Source organism: Thalassophryne amazonica, chromosome 14 (assembly GCF_902500255.1).
Source record: "Thalassophryne amazonica chromosome 14, fThaAma1.1, whole genome shotgun sequence".
Classification (NCBI taxonomy): domain Eukaryota; kingdom Metazoa; phylum Chordata; class Actinopteri; order Batrachoidiformes; family Batrachoididae; genus Thalassophryne; species Thalassophryne amazonica.
This window is the reverse complement of record NC_047116.1, coordinates 44340795-44361783: the sequence shown is the minus strand read 5'-3', so window position 1 is coordinate 44361783 and position 20989 is coordinate 44340795. Positions and strand designations below refer to the sequence as shown.

At 40.0% G+C, this 20989-nt stretch overlaps 1 long non-coding RNA gene across 1 annotated transcript; it reads right to left on the bottom strand.

Moving 5' to 3' along the window:
* Nucleotides 1–2591: 2591 nt before the first annotated feature.
* LOC117524879 lies at nt 2592–16204 on the bottom strand. Its single transcript, XR_004564890.1, has 3 exons — nt 15985–16204; nt 15069–15070; nt 2592–2603 (listed from the first exon to the last, which is right to left on the bottom strand). It is a non-coding gene; the product is annotated as an uncharacterized LOC117524879 (long non-coding RNA).
* Nucleotides 16205–20989: the final 4785 nt, after the last annotated feature.

The window sequence follows — 20989 nt, the reverse complement described above, 5'->3', positions numbered from 1 at the left end:
CCTTACTTGTGTGAAGCGCCTTGAGGCAACTTTATGATTTGGCACTATATAACTTAAATACTTTGAATTAAATTGATTTCTAGTTACCTTATTATTTACCTTACTTAATAGTTACAATTTGTCAGCAGCTCCTAATAAAGTAACTGCATAAAGCTGCTCATGAAGTAACTATAAAGTAACTTTTCATATATATATATATATATATATATATATATATATATATATATATATATATATATATATATATATATATATATATATATATATATATATATATATATATATATTTGTTTTTTGGAAGAAATGGACATAGCGTGCTCTGCATCAAAGCTGAAAAGGGCTGTCCAGACTGTTATCAGCAACATGTCCGAAAGCCAGGATTTGTCACTGCATTGGGTTGTCAGTGGCCTTGCAAGGGGAATATACACTTTTGTGATGGTTGCATCAATGCAGAAAAGTACATAAAAATTTTAGAGCAACATATGCTGCCTTCAAGATGTCATCTTTTCCAGGGACACCATGTATTTTTCAACAAGACAATGTCAAACCATATTCTGCACACATTACAAAGCCATGGTTGTGTAAGAGGTGCTGGACTTGGATTCATATTGTCTGCAATACAACAGAAGTCAAAGTAAATGTAAGAATATCAAAACTGTGTTGAGAGAAAAAAAAATGGGAGAGGTTAAAGCTGCATTAATCTGTCCTGTTTACTGATAAAACACAACACAATTGTCTGGCCTCACCAACTTCTGAATTAATCATTTTTTGCTATCCTTATATATTATTAGCAGTAGTCTAGTTGGCACATAACAATTCAAATTATTATGCAGAGATGAACATATTTTATAATTGGACAACAGCGCAGTATAGTAGTCATCTGTCCTGTGCTGATCCACCAGTTTCGATGGAATCTAACAATCACTGGTTTATGCAGATCAGGTTGGGATTGTTCTCATGCCTACTGGCCTGAATATTGCTTTGTCCTTCTCTTGCATGAGTTCACAGACCATATGTGAAACCTGAGAATGCACTATTGCAGACAACCCAAGTTATGAAAAGATATGAAGTGGACTTTTGTTTCACATAAATGTAACCAGTTCTATATGGAACAGGGGTTCAAGACTGGGTTCTCATCAAAATCACAGTATTACTTACAATTCCTTAATTTACTGCACTCACTTTTATGTATTTTTGTATTTACATCAAATTATATCTGAGAAACATGAACATAAATCAGTAATCTTTTCACCGCTGGACATAAATATGACACATCAAGTCCAAGATCAGGCTTCACCAGCAGCCACTGCTCTTCTCGCCTGTGTCTGTGCATCACCACCCCCAACCCCCCTAATCTCCATCGCTGCCCTCACATGTTGTCACTGTGTTCAGTGTGTGTTTGTTTGGCATTGTTTTGATCGCCGATGCTTGTGTGTTTGGGCTGCGCTGGCTCGGCAGTGAGCGTGCCCGGTGCAAAGCTGATGGCGTGCCAAGTGCTCCCTGCGGGCCGGCTGCGCCTTCCACTCTGCTCAGCCACCGTGAACACCAAGCCGACAGACTGCTGCAGGGGGAACACTACTTTCCCTTCTCCCCCTCTCTTTTTTTTTTCCTCTTTCTCACTTACAGACAGAGATGCAAAACCCGCATCAATTTTAACTCTCATCTTGCAATGTGCAAGTATTTTGCGTTACTCATCTTACTTTCCTTTAGTGATGTCTCAATTCTGCTTCCCTTTCCCAAAGACCAAATTTTTGCTGCATTTTATCAGTTTAACCTCCTGAGGCCCTGTGTCTGCATACAGGGCCATCATTTTTTCCCATCCCCAAACCCTAATTCCTGTTTAAGTTTGAGTTGTAGGACTTTAAAACATGTTTCAGCACATTTCTCTTTTATTTCAAATGCATCTCTTGCATCACATGTGCATACTTTTTTGTAATGAGCATTGCAACACAGTTGGCAAGCTAGGCACATGACTAGGCACTCAAACTGAAATGGAAACAATATATACAGGAATGACAATTTCATGACATCCCCCTTAAACTTTATGACTGGACATGTATAGCCCAGAAAACTACTAGACCATGGGCAGAAATGCCTCTAACAAGGCACCATGCAATTATCTTGCAGCCAAGCACTTCGTAATTTCAGAGCAGCAACCTACAACCACCACGAACTGCACTTATCTTTCAATCAAGAAGAAGTTGGGGTGAAAAAATGAGACAATAGGAAGTGAAAATTGGTTATGATGAATAAATTAGTCTCGCAAAAAGTTTTAATTTGTCTCACCGTCAGAAAAATCAGTCAATTCAGTTTTAATTTATATTAATGCATAAACTGCATGTTATATCTTTTTGAATTTATTTGTATGATTATTACATCTACAAATCTTTAACCATGGCTAGCATGTTACCAGTGGCTGTGATCCTAAAACTGGTGGTGGCAGAAAACTGTTTTTGTGATCACAGAAAGTATGTCCATTGGCTGCCTTGGGGTCAGGTGATGATCCAATCTTCTTTTTTTTTTTCATTTGGGGGGGAGTTCAGTCCCCGTAGGTCCCTTTTGCCTGAGGCCACAAGCCCCTTGAAACATCCATGTTTGGAGTGCTTTGGGGAAGCAACGCTCATTTCATTTTGTTGTAGAATGTGCTTGAACATTAAGGACTTCACTGTGGGAGCTAAGAGAAGTCGTGTCCCACTGGTTTCATCAGCTGGAAGTCCCTGCCCAGGCATTGAATTGCAATACCTACTGTTCATTAACATTTAGCTCTAATTACCAGGCTCATTAAAGCTTCGAATTAGCAGCAAATTCTTTCTGCATCCTCTCTGTGCTTAATCGTTAAGCAAATGGAGCATCGCCAGTTTGAAGTGATTACTATTGAGATGTAAGTGCCACGGCCCCATGAAATGTAACTCAGTTGTCCTAAAAAAAGACAGACATAGAGGGACTGGATGCAGTCTGCTTCCATTTGGTGGGAAAAGTGTTCTGTGTGCACTCACAGAGGTCAAATCTAGCTGCAAACATCACATGGCCATTATTCTAGTACTGCACACTGTGAGAAGCAGCTTCTGTAGAAGGTCAACATCATTTACATCCAGAGCCCCAAAAAAAGCTGACAGGTGCTTGCCTGTCGTGCTGATGCAAACTTCACATGCATTTCAGTATTTTCCCCTCGCTGCATTCCTCCTCTATCTCCAGCTGTACAAACTAAAAAGCATGAATAAACAGAATTTGTATGCACTCGTTCATACATACATGGATGAAATTTACACCCCATGACCACAACACATTGACCTTCCGGTAATCAAGACATCTAGATTAAAGCTATAGTGTGGAGGATTTATTGTCTTCTAGAGGTGAGGTTGCCAATTACATTATGCCGTCACCACTCTTGACTTTGTTTCCCTTTCACATTTTTGCTTTTTTGGTAATGGAGATTCATTCTTAATTGCCTTCTCTTGTGAGAAGCAATATGTAGGATCCTGCACAGAACCGTAGACAGTGTATACATGAGCAGACACTTCTTCTTCTTCTTCTTGCATATGTGTTGTAAAACTCATCCAACAATGCTAGCCAGGTGTTGAAGCCATATCTCCATATCGTCATCTATGGTTGTAAGGTTATGATGGGTGAGTGGAGGGCGAAGGATCTTACATTCACAGCGTATATGAGCCGCAGTCTGTTCCTCCGCTCAGCACTTGCACAAAGCTGATGGTTTCAGCCCCCATCGATGCATATCTGCACCAAAATGACCCACTCCAGCTATGAGACAATTTAAGGTTACCCACAGGCTATGGGGGAGTCAGAACCTGAGGGTGCTATAGTGTTACGGTCTACCGTTAGCTGGGCAGAGTGATGGTTTTGAGCCCACTCTACGTTCCAGGCCTCTATGATTTCATAGTTGCAGCTATGGAGAGTTGCTGATTGGCGGTAGAAGGGGTGATGCAATTTCAGGCACTGAGGGTGAAGGCTTTGAGGATCTGGGACAAGGCTGTGTAAAGGATGTTCTTCATTTGCCCAAGCCTGCTGGGATATTTTGTATGATGCACATGATGCACTCTGCTCCGAGTGAAAGCAGACACTGATTCCTCTTCTTTCTTCTTCAGTTGTTCAACTGAGCTATGAAATGCAAACATGGAGTAAGTATGTCTCTTTTGGGCTGCAGTATCAACATGGCAGCCTCTTTCGAAGCTTATCAAAACACATCGAGTTGTTGTTACAGTAATAAGTTGCACTCAAAAGAGATGGTTATAAGATCAGCTTTATTTATCCTGAATGAAATTATTTCAGCAGAGTACAGAAAGAGTAAACAATGTCATTTTTTTAAAATAAGTACAACAAATTTACTCTGAATAACTGAATAACACTGAATCAATCTGTTCATTATGTATTCATCCTGCAGAAGGGGGAGTAATTATACACTCTGATTGCCACATTTAGGAAAGACCTATTGTGGCATTCTGTGGTGCACCTCAGTGGTCTCAGTCTATGGCTGAATATGCTCTGACAGGATGTCAGTGTGGCATACAGGGGGTGGGAGGGGTTGTCCAGGATGCTGAGCAGCTTCCTCAGCATCCGACTCCAGCTCAACCCCCATGACAGAGCCAGCTCTCCTGATGAGTTTGTTGAGTCTATTTGTGTCAACTGCCTTCACCCTGCTGCCCAGCACACTACAGGGCTGAAGATGATGCTGGAGACCACCGGGAGATAAAACATCTGCAACATATTTCTGCAGACATTGAAAGATCTGAGCCTCCTGAGGTAGTACAGTCGACTCTGACCTTTCTTGTACACAGCATCTGTGTTTACATTCAGTACAGTTTGTTGTCTATGTGAACACACAGGTACTTGTAGTAGTCCACAATATCCACCTCAGTTCCAATTGTGGTAACTGGGTTTGGATGGGTCTTCCGTCTTTGAGGTCCACCACCAGCTCCTTTGTCTTAAATATGTGGAGCTGCAGGTGGCTGAGTCCACACCACTCCACAAACCTGTGCACCACACTCCTGTACTCAGCCAGGTTATGAATCATATTGTCCGTTTCTGAAAATAAATATTCATACATCATAAACACTGTAGCTTTAACTAATCCATTCACATGGCTTTATGTATCATAGTCTTGAATATTTATTGATGGATTGATTGGTTGGTTCAGGGAGGGTTTTTGACTTGTGGAATGGCAACTGTGCTATGTGTACATACCTCAGTGCATGCATGCATGCATGCATGCAAGTTGGTCTCCCAACACCCTCAAAGTGTCGTGCACAAAGGAAAAAATGAAAGTATACTGCGGTAAAATGCTTTCATGTTGGAGTGTACCTTACACAGCTAAAGCTTGTTAATTCAGACATTCTTGATTTCTCTGATTCAGTGCAGCTACTCTTTTAAGCTGAATCAGGAGCCACGTGCTTCATATTACAAGCAAAGTCTCGGTCGATTTGTCTGTCACAGTGACACTTGCTGTGTACTTGCCAACTTAATTTGTGTAGTGGAATGGAAAGACAGCTGCAAAGTAGTCACCGTTACATGCCAGATTGTACAGTAGAAATATAGTTGTCCCAAATGAGTAATTAGTCCCTATATGTTCCCAGGTTCAAATACTTGTTTTAAATGTGTTTTCATGGAATATAACATGAATTGCAATTAGTTTCAAGCTACACATGAAAAATGTAGCGGCACTGTAAAATGTATTTCATTTATTAAATACACTGCAATTTATGACTTTTTGTCATGGCTGCTACTTCTGATTTCTCTTTCCTTTATTCAGTTTGTTACATTGTTCTAACCATTCATTTTTTTTGTACATATGAAAAATCATATTCTAGATCTTTTTAATTCTCATACTTTCTGATTCTGAAACTAAAAATGTGTCAACTCAACTATGGCTTTGGCCATGTGGGTGCACAGAATAAAACGCTTGCATCATTACATTTTTTTTTTTTTTTTACCTCAATAACCCTGACCTTCACCCAGTGATTAATTTATGGCTATACTTGCCAATCACAATCCAGGAATCCCCTTAATTGTGTAGCACACGTGGTCCAAATAAGGTTGAAATTCAGATTCCTTGACCTTTGTCACAATTAATTTTTTAAAGTCACTTTCAGAGTCGACATTTATTGGCATGCCAAGTTGGACAAAAATCAGCAAAATGACCTGGGAGGAGTAGGCCAACAGAGACGTGTCTGTTAACCTAATGACTGACCTTTACAAATCTGACCTTGCCAGGAAATTCCAGAAAGGAAATTCCATGCACCACCATATGCATGCATTGTTTGGTGCAAATTGGAGTGTGGAGAGAAAAAAAAAAGTAATTTGGACCATTGATCCCAATGACATGATATAGCCTGGCCAATTCCAGAGCCCATCTGCATATGTCTGCCAAGTTTGGTGGAAATCAGTGTTTTTTATTTATTTATTTTTTACTTTGACCTCAATGACCTCCACCTTTGCCAAAACAAACCTTTAAAGGTAATCTGTTTTAAATGAACTTAAATTACTTTACAGAACTTTGGAGAGTGCCAGTGGAATTTGAATGAATGACTATTCTAAACTAAAACATGAGTTCACTTGAGATTTTTTATTCAAAAGAATGTTTTGCCATTTTGTTGACTCAACATAACATTTTCAGTTGCTGGGTCCATGTAAAAAAAAATTGTGTGAAAGGCATAACATTAAAAGAAGAATAAAAGTTGCTGAATAGTGTGCAGATAGAGATGCCACGAGTTTGCATGAAACAGCAGGAGACCTAGTTAATGTGGTGTATCACTATCTGAAAGACTTCCTCCGATTACAAGCCACTCATTTCCAACAAACTCTCCCGTGACTCTTTTATACCTCCGCACTTCATGCCGCATGTCTCTCCAGTCTCACCTCTCTCCATTTCATGGATGTTTTCTTCCTCTATTTGCTTGACAAGACAATGGATAATAACCCTGAAATAGCACGAAGACCGGCAAATGAGAGTAATCATGCTGTCTTGTCCTGGTGGTGTTCAGGTTCACTCATCAAACACTAATTATCACCCTGGAAACCAATGTTCCGCTTTAATTGTTCTGATGAATGAAATATTACAGAGAGGAGTCGGGCTTCAGCCGAGCGGAATAACAGCTTTTAGCCATAAAACACAGCAGTGTAGGAGGAGGATGGTGTGGAGGAGCAGTGAAGGTGACTCTGCAAGTCTGAGAGCGGGCAAAGGAAAGGGTTCAAGTTCTATGTGAAAGCACCTAGAAAAACAACAGTGGAAACGATTGAGGAAAGGGAAAAATGGAAACAAGGAAAGAAAGAGTCTGATCTCCTTGGGTGATTAGGTCTAATTGTTTCAAAAAATCTGCACTGGTCAATCATTAAGGCAGATTATATCCATAGGTTTTGTACATGGCTCTCAAGACGTGTGTGTGTGTGTGTGTGTGTGTGTGTGTGTGTGTGTGTGTGTGTGTGTGTGTGTGTGTGTGTGTGTGTGTGTGTGTGTGTGTGTGTGTGTGTGTGTGTAATATATGCAACCACAATTCCAATGAAGTTGGGACATTGTGTAAAATGTAAATAAAAACAGGATATAATGATTTGCAAATCCACTTCAACCGATATTCAATTGAATACATCACAAAGACAAGATATTTAACCCTCTGGGGTCCGAGGGCATTTTTTGGACAGTTCACTCACCTGGCATAAATGTTTGGTTACTGCTGTTATCAGCTCTCCCTGCATCCCACAATCTGTGTGCTTTCAGAATATATATGCTTTTGTTGTGTTTTATAAGTGTAATAAAGGTTTTCAAACAAAAAGAAGAAAGAAAAAAGAGAAGCGGAAAATAATTTTCCACACGTGTATTCAAAACACACAGCAATTTATAATAAACAACTGTTCTGACACTTTATAAAGGTAATTTGAGGTCTTGTGTGAAAGATTGTACAACAAAAAGGTTCAAACAATAAACACAAATGCAAATTTTGAACAATATATACAAATATATACATATGAGCCTGAAATGTGGAGGTTTTCAGCTTGAAACAGGCTGACGACGGTGCCTGGGACTGCTGCGCGACATCTCGCACCGTGGGAAGTCCTTAAAGCGACAGTATCACCTCAAAATCTCTCATCAGCCGTTAAAATTTTCACCGAAAACCAGCTTAATTTTTCGAACCGTGTCCACTTCAATGTGCCTTACAGGTTTAGAAAAAAATTTGATCAAACAAAGCGCCAGTCTCTCAGCAACTTCTCAGACAAAGGAATTCCGACGAGGGGCTGGATGACTCCTCCCACAAGGAGTGCTCACAGGCGAATGACGTCACCGACAGGTGTGGAAAAACTCACGCATGCGCACGAGGGTTCAAGCATGTCTGACGTAAAAACATATGAATGAAATCCATATAGTTTTTGAAAAAAATAAAAAGGACCTATACTTTATTGACAGCCCTCGTATATACAAGATGGTCTATGCGTTTTTGTTTTTTTTTTTCATTTCAAAGCAATTTCTGTCTGCGATTACACAAAGGTTACAACACAAACTTCTACTTCTACTCTGCTTTGGACTGTTCTGTGCTGCTCCTAAAAGAGCTTTCACATGAGACTGTCATCGGAGGCTCTCCGTCTGCTTTCACTGATCGCTGTGTGTAATGGCGTAGGGCACACTGAGTATGGACTAATAGTATTTACTCATTGGAGCACCCAGGGGGCTATTCAAACAGGCCAACTGGTAACATATCACTCCTGAAAACGATCTTTGGCTTTTCATGTGAGGTAAATCTGCCCTACGATTGGATGTTGTAAAACCATGTGACGGTGAACCAATTCCGATTGGACACTCATATTGCACACATCATCACACAGCTTCTATGAGGTGTACAAAGATGGCCGATGGATGGCTCGAAAGTCCGCGGAGTTAACTTTTCAGCAAAAAAAAAAAGTAAGTTTCTATCTGATATCATTAAAAAGTTCTTCAGCTGTCGTCGTATACAACGGCGTCGGCCCCAGAGGGTGTTCAAACTGATAAACTTTATTGTTTTTGTGCAAATATTTGCTCATTTTGAAATGGATGCCTGCAACAAGTTTCAAAAAAGCTGGGACAATGGTATGTTTAAAACTGTGTTACATCACCTTTCCTTCTAACAACACTCAATAAGCATCTGGGAACTGAGGACACTAATTGTTGAAGCTTTGCAGGTGAAAGTCTTTCCCATTCTTGCTTGATGTACGACTTCAGTTGTTCAACAGTCTGGGGTCTCCATTGTCGTATTTTGCGCTTTGATGGTGCCATCACAGATGTGTAAGTTGCCCATGCCATGGGCACTAACACACCCCCATACCATCACAGATACTGGCTTTTGAACTTTGCGCTGGTAACAGTCTGGATGGTCTTTTCCCCCTTTTGTCTGGAGGACACAACGTCCATGATTTCCAAAAACAATTTGAAATGTGGACTCATCAGACCACAGCACACTTTTCCACATTGCATCTGTCCATTTCAAATGAGCTCGGGCCCAGAGAAGGCGGTGGCATTTCTGGATATTGTTGATGTATGGCTTTCGCTTTGCATGATACAGTTTTAACTTGCACTTGTTGATGTAGCAATGAACTGTGTTAACTGACAATGGTTTTCTGAAGTGTTCCTCTGCCCACAGAGTAAGATCCTTTACACAATGATGTTGATTTTTAATGCAGTGCTGTCTGAGGGTTCAAAGGTCACGGGCATTCAATGTTGGTTTCGACCTTGCCGCTTACGTGTTGAAGGTTCTCCAGATTCTCTGAATCTTTTGATTATATTATGGACTGTAGATGATGGAATTCCTAAATTCCTTGCAATTGAATGTTGAGAAACATTGTTCTTAAACTGTTGGACTACTTTTTCACACAGTTGTTCACAAAGTGGTGATCCTCACCCCATCTTTGCTTATGAATGGCTGAGCCTTTTGGGGATGCTCCTTTTATACCCGATCATGACACTCACCTGTTTCCAATTAGGTGTTCCTTGAGCATTCATCAACTTTCCCAGTGTTTTGTGGCCCCATCCCAACTTTTTTGAAAGGTGTTGCAGGCATCCATTTCAAAATGAGCAAATATTTGCAAAAAAAACATCTGTCAGTTTGAACATTATAATGATTTGCAAATCCTCTTCAACCTATATTCAATTGAATACATCACAAAGACAAGACATTTATTCTGTTTTAATTTACATTTTACACAATGTCCCAACTTCATTGAAATTGGGGTTGTGTATATATATATATATATATATATATATCACCCTCTCTTTGGAGGGCGGTATGTGCATCCCTCAATCTTGGGTACTCTACCAGAGGCACTGGAGTTTGAGGGTTTGGCACAGTATCTTAGCTGTTCATATGACTGCACTCTTCTGGACAGAGGCCTCTGATGTTGTGACTGGAATCTGCTGGAGCCAAATTTCCAATTTATAGCTCCTAGTGCTCCTGCTCCCACTGGGACCACTTTGGACTTTACCTTCCACATCTCCTCCAGTCGCTCCTTCAACCCTTGGTACTTCTCTATTTTCTTGTGCTCCTTCTTTCTGATGTTGTTGTCAGCTGGAATTGCTACACTGATCACAACTGCAGTCTTTTTTCCTTTGTCAACCTCCACTATGTCTGGTTGTTTGGCCAGCAGCTGCTTGTCTGTCTGGAATTTGAAGTCCCATAGGATCTTATCCCTGTTGCTCACAACCACTTTTGGTGGTGTCTCCCATCAGGACTTGGGGAGTTCTAATCCGTATGCGGCACATATGTTCCTGTACATGATTCCCAACACTTGGATGTGCATCTCAGTGTATACTGTTCCAGCTTGCATCCTGCTAACATGTGTTGGGCTGACTCTTGGGCACATTTGCACAGCCTGCAACTTGGGTCCTGTTGTCTGTACTTCCTGTCAATGATACATCCCATGGTGGGCTTGGTCTTCCATGATATCTCCTCCTCAAGTTCCTTACCACCTTTGGTCTTGAGCTGAGCCATTACTGTAGTAGCTGATCTTGGGGGCCATCTTTCTGATGTATTTGTTGACGCTCCTTATCTCATCCTGGATTTTGGCTCTGACACTCACTAATCTTCATCCTCCCTCCTTGCTTTGCTCATAGAGCCTCAGGGTATTGGACTTTGGGTGGAAACCTCCATGCATTGTGAGGAGTTTTCACATCTTGACATCAGTGTCATCTGTCTCCTCCTGTGGTCAGCTTATTATCCTAACTGGGTATCTGATGACTGGCAGGGTGTATGTATTGATGGCTCAGATCTTATTCCTACCATTGAGCTGGCTTTTCAGCACCTTTCTCACCTTCCTGAGGTATTTGGCTGTGGCTGACCTTCTTGCATGTTCATTATGATTCCCATTGGCTTGTGGAATTCCCAGGTACTTGTAGCTGACCTTTATGTCCACTATCCTGTCTTCTTGCAACACCACCCCCTCAGTCTGGATCTCCTTACCTCTCTCTGCCACACTAATCCAATCCAACTGGCATCCCACTATCATCCCTGTATATCCTGGTGAGGTCGATCAGTGAGTTCGTCTCACTCACTCTTGGCATACAGCTTGATGTCATCCATGTACAGGAGATGGCTGATGATTACTCCACTCCTGAATCAATATCCGCATCCACTCTGTGATGAGTTGGCTGAGGGGGTTTAGGCCTATGCAGAACAGCAGTGAGGGCAGTGCATCACTTTTGTATATTCCACTCTTGAGGGTGACTTCTGCAACTGCTTTGGAGTTCACCTCCAGTGATGTCTTTCACAGTCTCACTGAGTTCCTGATGAAGGTTATCAGTGCCCTGTTGGCAGTGTAGTGCCAAGCACTCCAGTATCAATGTCTGAGGCACTGAGTTATTGGCCTTCTTGTAGGCAATGCAGACTGTTGTCAGAAACTCAGAAAAGGCGGGACACAGTTGAAGGACTCAGACTCAAAAGTGGAAGTTCAAAAGGATTTACTTGGTTACCAGGCAGGGTTCAGCAAATAAATCAGCATATCCAAAACATGAGATGCCAGATGAGATGAAAAAAAAAAACAAAAAACAAGTGAACAGTCTGTACACAGCAAGATATGAATGAGAACACAAGAATACTGTGGAATAAGCCTGGAAATGCTGGCATAAAGCACAGATGGTCTGGCAAAGACAGGAGGGAAACGTGACGCTAAAATTCAGGTGGTGATCAGAGGCAATGTGAAACTGGTGAGGAGGAAAGAGCAGGAACCGGGTGTGGCAAGCAGAGGACAACAGGTAAGACACACCCAACACCCCAGACAAAGGACAAGAGAATGAGACGAATATGAAACCAACCACCAAAAACAAACAAATCCTTGATAAACAAAACCCACCAGCCCAACCATGACAGCTGGTCACTTTGCCTGGTCTTTGAGTCCTGGGGTATTGCTTTGTTATCTAGTAGCTGCTTCTGCTGTGTGTGTGTGTGTGTGTGTGTGTGTGTGTGTATATACACACACACACATACATACAATAAAACCCACATATAATGCATTCTGGTGGACCAGCCAATTTTTTCTGTTAAAATTGAAATTTGTCATATGTATAAAACATATGTATAAAATGGACAAAATCTGCTATATGCATCTAATGGATTAGTTAGTCAGGAGCTGCCGAACGATCTACCGGGAATCCCCAGCACCAATTAAGATTATGTATTTCCTTGCTTAAACACCTGACCTTGATTAGGGGTCTGCCTCATGTAATGGCAAATGTTCATCTAAAAAAATAAATAAATGAATAAATAAATAAATGCCTACCTTAAATAAACACTGGGCATTATGTGCATTAAAAGGAATACATTTCATCAAGTCACTCTTTTTTTTTTCCTAAAATCCTAATGGCTAATTTATGCTTCTACATCTCCAGACCCATGCAATGACATGTACATGACCCTTTTAAAGATCTCTGATGCGTTGGTGGGTGTCTTAATGCAATTTACCACAGGAACAGTGGCTTTTTCTGGAACAATTTGTCACTCAGTGAGCTTAACTTCTTTATACAATCGTCAACCTCCAATCCAAGGGTACATACAATTTCCTTCCATGAATTGCAGGTCATTTGAGTATCTTTGTAGTTTTTAGATGCCATGTTGTAAAGTTGGTCATATTTGCAGACTTTTCTGCTAAAGGCTCCTCCATTTGATCCATAATCAAAATGTAATCAGCATGCTCACTGCAAAAAACCTTTTAAAGTATGATGAGAGAGGAAAGAGTGAACCGCAAGATTGACAAATCACAGCCCTTGCAGTCTCCGTCGTTTGGACGGGCCTACAGAGAGTGTTCACAGCAACACACAGCGCTCTGAACTAAAGTGGTTGTCTTTGGTTCACTACACCCAGGGATATGTGTGAAACTTAACACTATATAAGAATGCAGGCGGAATTTTGTAACTCACCTTGAATAAAGGCCTGCCTGTTGTTTTGTTTTTTTTTTGTTAAAAAAAAATGCCCTGACTTTCAATCAAGGAAATACAGTAACCACTTTCCTCAAATCGGTATGTGTCAGTGCTGAACTTCATTTTGAACATGTGTTGTGACTGGGCATGCCCAGACTGTTCTGTCTGGTACATGTGATGGATTTTTAATGGAAATGTGTTGCGATGGATGGGATGTATTGTCTAATGTGAGCGAAAATCCATTATGTAAAATCTGGTATATGAGGTCTGTTAGAAAACTATCCGACCTTTTTATTAAAAAAAAAAAAAAACAAAACACTATATGGATTTGAATCATGTGCGCTTGCATCAGCCAAGCTTGAACCTTCGTGCGCATGCATGAGTTTTTTTCACGCCTGTCGGTTGCGTCATTCGCCTGTGAGCACGCTTTGAGTAAGCAGTGGTCCACACCCCTCGTCGGATTTTTATTGTGAGGAAAATGTCTGAACGATTTGTACGAAGCATTAGAGGCAGCTATGATTTTACATGTATTGCATACGATTCCTGCTTCATGCGCAATTCGACCACATTTGTATGATGTGTGAAGCGGCCCTTAACCTCAACAAAAGGTCAGCACCTATCAAATTTAATAGTTTTAGAAGTGGTATAAGGTTTTTCAAAGTTGTATAATATTTATGGGCATGATCATCCTGAATCCCACCAAATACTAATTTGTAATTCATTTTTTGTTGTAAGGACATTTCTTTTACAGGTCACACTGTTGCAGAAGGAGTGCAAGTCTGTCAAATCACACTTACCTATAGAGCCCTTTCTCTTGACTCCTTCAGGGAACCGCACAAAGGTACCTGTTTGAATTTGTACACAGCCATTTTTTTTTTAATATTGGTGGATGATACAAGCCAGGGGCATTAATAATGGAGCAAACAGGGGATATCCACAGGGGATTGTAGCATTATTGATATCAGTTGGCCGGGGTTTGTGGTTGTTCCTCATTCCAGAACAGCAGGGATGGAGACAATACAACAGAGGGAGACAGTGAACAAAAAGTCACAGGATTGTGGCATAACACTGACATAGTATACCAATCCCTGTCTCCAATCATAATCAAAGGTTGGGTAAAGCTGGCTTGCAAAAATATTTGAAGCAAAACGTCCTCGCGTCAAGCAACCCAGTCCAGTCGAAGATTCAAGCTTCTCTACTATGGAAACCAACTGGACAACTGAGAGCCTACACAGAAAAACTGTGAAAGTAGATTTACTGAAAATGAAATTGTGATAGCACAAATTAGACCAAAAAGCTTGTAAATATAAACAGATGAAAGCAACTAACCATGAAAAATGCCAATCTGAATATGAATAATTATCATCATCGTAACATAAATATCATATCACCCATGACTTTAAAGCTGTACGGCCTTTCAAATTTCACAAAACTGACAAAATGTATTATTTATTATTATTACAGAATTTAGTTTCTACTGAAATCCAAGCATTTTAATGGAGGCTTATTTTTTTCAGCATGTTGCAAAATTAACAGCTCATTTTAATGAAGACAGCATATATACACACGGGGGAAATTCCATAATATTTTATTTTCATTTTTAATGCCATCTACAGGAGGAAGCACATACATGCATGCATTACCTTTGACCTTGCATGATGCATCCACACAGGACGTACACTCCAACATCTGTAAGATGTCTGGTAAATAACTTCAGAGATGTTATCTGGCTTCAAAAACAGCAATTTTAGATTCAGTGGATTTTATTTCTTTCCAACTTTAAAACATATATGTATCTAATAATTTTCTATACCCACTTACTCAAATTTAGGGCGTGCTGGAGCCTATCCCAGCAGTCATAGGGTGTGAGGCAGGCTACACCCTGGACAGGAACCCAGTCTCTCACAGGGCTACATATAGAGAGAGACACACATTCAGACCTGCACACACACCTATGGAAAATTTAGAGTCATAGATAAATTAACTTTTCATGATGCCATCAGGAACTGGCGTGAAATTGGGTAATATAGCAAAAACCTGCAGTTTATACTTCAGCATGACATGTACTCCAGTGCAACGTAGATATGGTTTCCTCCTTATCTTTCTCTTCCTTATTGTACCTTATGTGGAAACATACGGACAGACTGAAGCTAAACAAACAAACTACACAAAGATACCCTAAATGAAAGTGTGAAAATGTATGCCTTTGCTGGTAGAGTGTTCTTTGTGAAGGTAACCAGTACCATGTGCAAAATAGACTTTAATAATGTTTGCCTGAGATTCCCAGGTTGTAAATAGGCTAAATGGGTTTTTGTTTCAAAGTAAGGTGACTACACAGCACTTATATTCCAGCCTCTGTATGCCATGGCCAACACAAAATCCACATTAAACTTCCCGGAGTGACAGCTATGGGCAGGTAGGAGTCAAAGGATTTCACAAGAGGAAAAAAAATGTTCCAATTAAAATGAAAGTATGCCACATTATTAACATGCAGGGCTGTGAAATGAAAATTGTGAAATCTGAGGAAAAATTTGCAGGGGTCCCCCAGGAGCCGGGGTCTAGGGCCCGTGGGGTCCCAGAAACCAAATTAGTTTTGTGTCTACATTTTCAGCATTTCGTGGAAGGAAAAAATCTCAAAAGAAGTGCATTTTTAAATGATCCTAAATTCAACATTTCATTTAAACTGTCAGTGATAATGTTGAAATAACAGAATGACATGGAAGTAGGACATGGAATGATTTTCCTTTTTAACTGTAACCCAAATTATGCATTAACTCAGAACATTTAAACTACATGAAATTCATGAAGACTGAAAAGACTGTTAAAGCATTTCAAAAACCACAGCTAAAGCTTGTAGAATATTTTTTTAAATCATGGTAAAATATCAATAACATACCTTATACTCAAAAAGTCACATTGTTGTGTAAATTCATGTAAATCCATTCAAAGCCACAGTGTCTTTTTGCAATGAAAGAAAGTCTAGATGAATAATAAAATAAAGAGTCACATCATCTTGTCTGAAATCCTGTTTGAACAGCACAATGTTTATTTTCCAGGGAGAGAAAAAAAAAAATTACAGTGTTTCCTGATGGCACAGTACGCTTTTCCTGTTTCTTTATCTTTCAGATGTTTTCATGAAGCCAGCGACAATTCCACGGATTCTTGTCCTTATCAAACCTTTTCAAACAGTCTTTCTTGCCATCTTCCCTCTGTCTGATGTTGCTCCGTGACACAGACATTCTGCAAAACTCTTCTTTTAAAAACTTGAGAGACTTAAAAGTTTGCGACGTCCACATGCTACTTTTAGCTTAAGTAACTTACAGGAGCTATGAACACACAGATTTGTATCTGTAACACTCAGATGAGTGTCCGCAGACTTATAAAACTTTCACAATGTCGTAAAAAGGGAAATGCTTTCCGATAGCCATTTTAAAAACTGACAATCAAAATTACAGAGTACAATACTAACACCCCCCACGCCTCCCCCATGATGAAATCAGAAGAATTTCTTCTATCCGCGGAGTTTTCACAGCCCTGTATATGGCTACGATGCTACAAATGCTCTGACTGGCTCATTACCAGTCCGATATTTTTCCATATCGGACCGGTTACTATGACAATCGGTCTGCAGTATATTTTGTTACAAACCAAATCAAGACTTTACCTCTGTGTAACTCCCCTCACAAAACAAGTTTGTCCACAGTAAATTGTGGGACATATGTAACCATACATACTACTCTTTAACATCCATTATTTCTATGCTTTTAAATACAAAATGGATTCTGCTATGCAGACATATAGAGTACCTGAAATGAATGCATTTTGATCCACATTATCTTTATTTATTAAATACATTTTCACACTTAGATGCCTTGCATCTAATTCATGTAATCAGTTTGCCGTAATTCTGATCTCAAGATTTATTAAAACAGCTGACAATTAATTCACTTTTAAAATCTCCATGAAATGACACATTGTTTTATTTTTTTTTTATCATTAGTAGGACTGCATTAATAATTCCCATGACTGAACAGAGTGGGAACAGAGTTCAGTCACATTCATTTACCTCAGACACTACACTGTAAATACTTGTGCACTTTTCTGTCCTTATTGTCGAAACATCTTGTCCTGTCATCACAGAGGGAAGGTGAGAAATGAAATTTTGATTCCTTGTATGTCTAGTACATGTGAAGAATTGACAATAAAGCCAAGTTTGACTTTGACATAATGGAAACAGTCTATACGCTATTACAGATACATGCAATGTGTGCACGTGCTGCCTCATCTCAACTCAGCACATGTTAGAATTTCTCATGTAGAACATGTGCTGAAATGTGACACAGTAAGAAAAAAATGAAAATAAGACTGCAAAACCATGTGGGGATGGTGTATGAGAGGCCAGCAATAAATCATTCCAAAATTGCATATTCAAACTATTAAGCTAACAAGGCGGTCTGCCGCCTGGGTTAACTTCAAATGATGGAAGCAGAGCTTGTAGGAGGAGCACAGCGAGTGAGGCGCATGCTAAATGGTGAAAGATCAGAGAGTGAGAGCGTTTCTTCCAAAATAAAACATTTCCTGACTAATATCTTCTATCATTGGGGCGCCATATGGACGTCCAAATACTGTGTTTCAGTTGCTGCACAACAAACGTGAAAGGTAAAAGAGCAAACCTCAAGTTCATCACCCCTCTGGGTAGATGTCACACACAAAGCTGAGCGTCATAATTAATACATGCATCACCACAAATCTGTTGTTTTTCCCCACCCCTAAGGCTGGTACTCAAACTAATATTGCTGGGATGATGTGACTTTTTTATTGTCTGAACTAGGAATACTGCATTCAGTTTTTCCATCTGAATTTCTTTTTTCACTGGATGGAGATAGTTCTGGAAATTTGGAATGCAAATGCAGAGACACAATTAAAAGTGAGTGAAAGCGGATGGTTTATTTCCAATGTTCCAGCCAGCTGTATCATTCGAAGGGGCTGTAACTGCTATTGTAATTTTAAAACCACACTATTGTTCAAATCCCACCCCTGCCACATTTCTCCATGTAATGTGGAGTTGCGTCAGGAAGCGCATCCGGTGTAAAAGCTGTGCCAATTCAACATGCAGATCCACCTTGGATTTGCTGTGGCGACCCCGAGTGCAAACAAGGGAGCAGCCGAAGGGACTTACTTTTTTTACTGTTGTCAGTGAAGTAAAGTCAAAACACTTGATCACATGAGCACCCACTCTATACCACCTCCAAATCACTGCTATTACAGCCACTTTTCATTGTAGAAGTAAAGAGATGAATGCAAAAATATTTCAAAGTTAATGAATATATTTTGGAATTCCTCAATCATTAAGAAGTCAAACTGCTGTGGTATTATGGAATAACTGTCTCAAGATTAGGCAGTTTTCAGAACAAGGTGCTTTGCACAAAAAAGAAAACTGAAGAAAACCATCAAAACAACCATAACAATGCTGAATGAGTTGTAGAATGCAGCTATGGACATGCCTTGGTGAATACACACTTTGTTGGTCCTTAGTTCTCCCTTGCCACATAGGCAGCCAGGATTAAACTCCTGGGCAAAGCAGGCACTTACTTTATATGTCCATTGCACATGTTTATGGCATGTTTTTCAAAGGACTTTAAGTACTTATGTTTTTTGATACAAAGAGCTACTCAACAAAATTTAATTATGTGTATGCATAATGACAAAGATTTCTTGAGCTTTTGAATATTGCTTCACCTATCATAACGAAAACATGCAGAACCCCAAATTATAGAAAAGTGGAGTGGAATATACTGATTCCACTCCAGATCCAGATTCGCCCCATCCTGTCTATGGCTGATGCTGAGACTCTGATTCACGCATTTGTCTCTTCTAGATTGGATTATTGTAATGCTTTATTTTCTGGTCTGCCGCAGTCTAGCATTCAAGGACTTCAGTTGGTGCAGAATGCTGCTGCCAGAATTTTGACACAAAGTAGAAGGTTTGACCACATTACTCCCATTCTGGCATCCCTTCATTGGCTACCGGTTTCTGCCAGATTGGATTTTAAAGTTTTATTGTTGGTTTATAAAATTGTTCATGGACTGGCGCCTCCCTACTTGGCAGACTTGGTTAAGCCCTACGTACCTGCGAGGCCTTTGCGTTCGCAGGGCGCAGGGCTTCTGTGCGTTCCGAGGATGAACAAAAAGTCTGTGGGGTATAGAGCCTTTTCCTACCGTGGTCCGGCTCTTTGGAATTATCTACCTGCTGTTATTCGGCAGTCTGACACGGTGGAGATTTTTAAATCAAGACTGAAGACCCACTTTTTAAGACTGTCTTATCATTAATTTTTTTAATCTGTTTGTGTTTGCTTTGTAATTTCTTTTTATTCTACTGTGTTTTATCTTTTAACTGTGCTTTTCTTGCTTTTAATTTTGAATTTAGATTAATTTGTGTTGTTGTGAATTATGTGAAGCGCCAAGGTGTGACTTTGACGTGATTTGGTGCTATATAAATTAATAAATTATTATTATAAAATTATTATTTTAAATCCAACATAATAAATCAGAGGGAGTTTTCCCTTACCACTGTCACCTGTGTGCTTGCTCTTGGGGTTGGTAAGGTTAGATTTTATTTGTGTGAAGCACCTTGAGGCAACTCTGTTGTGATTTGGTGCTATATAAATGAAGTAAAATAAACTGAAGCCATTTAATATTTTGTGTGATTAGCTTCATTAAATTTGTTAATATACATCCATTTCTGAATTTCAAGTCTGCAAACCATTAAAGGGGGAAAAAACCCTGAGATAGGCCAAATTAGGGCTAATAATGGGGTACATAAATAAATGGTAATGATTTTAGCATATGCTTGTACCAATGATTTGGTACAAAAGGCTGAGTTTTGAGGAGCAAAGATAGGCAGTGGATCTGCAGTTTGTAAAAAAAAAAAAATGCATGATAGAATTATTGAAATTTTAAGAACAATATTACTCAATGAAAGATTTGGAGGGATTTGCATTTTTTTTCCTCTGCAGTGCATAATACCATTATGTGATTAGCCACTCCCACAGATGGTATTGCATCAATAACAGATATAACCAGATGGGCAAAAATTCACTTTTTAACTGTAATGTAATACTTGTCAAGGATTTTCCATTCAGAAATGACCCTTTTAAACTAAATGAAGCCACATGGCAACATTGTCCAGAAGCAGCATTAATATCTCTGGACTCAGATGCATTTGGATTGAATCATCACATATTGGGAATGTTTGTGGTTAAATGCCTATCCCGGCTTTCAGTGCTTACCAGCCCAGTGAGTATCAGAGAAATTGTGGAGAGCTGGGCATGTCCCAGCTTGTCCCCTGGCACTCCGAAACAGAGGTGTTCCCTTGTCTCGCTCGATCAGTGAATCGGTCCTGACGCGCGAAGCCTCCGCACGGCTTTCCATGACAAAATCTCTTGTTAAAAGTGAAATCTGCCGGAAAATGGCTGATGTCCAGCTCTTGTGATAACCAGAGAAATTGCACACGACGGTCCCGGCTCCACACAGCCATCCGTTTAGAAATTATGTGGTGTTTTCTGCCTCTCGATGGCGGCTCGGAGTGCGGCGCGCCGTGCGCCATTGT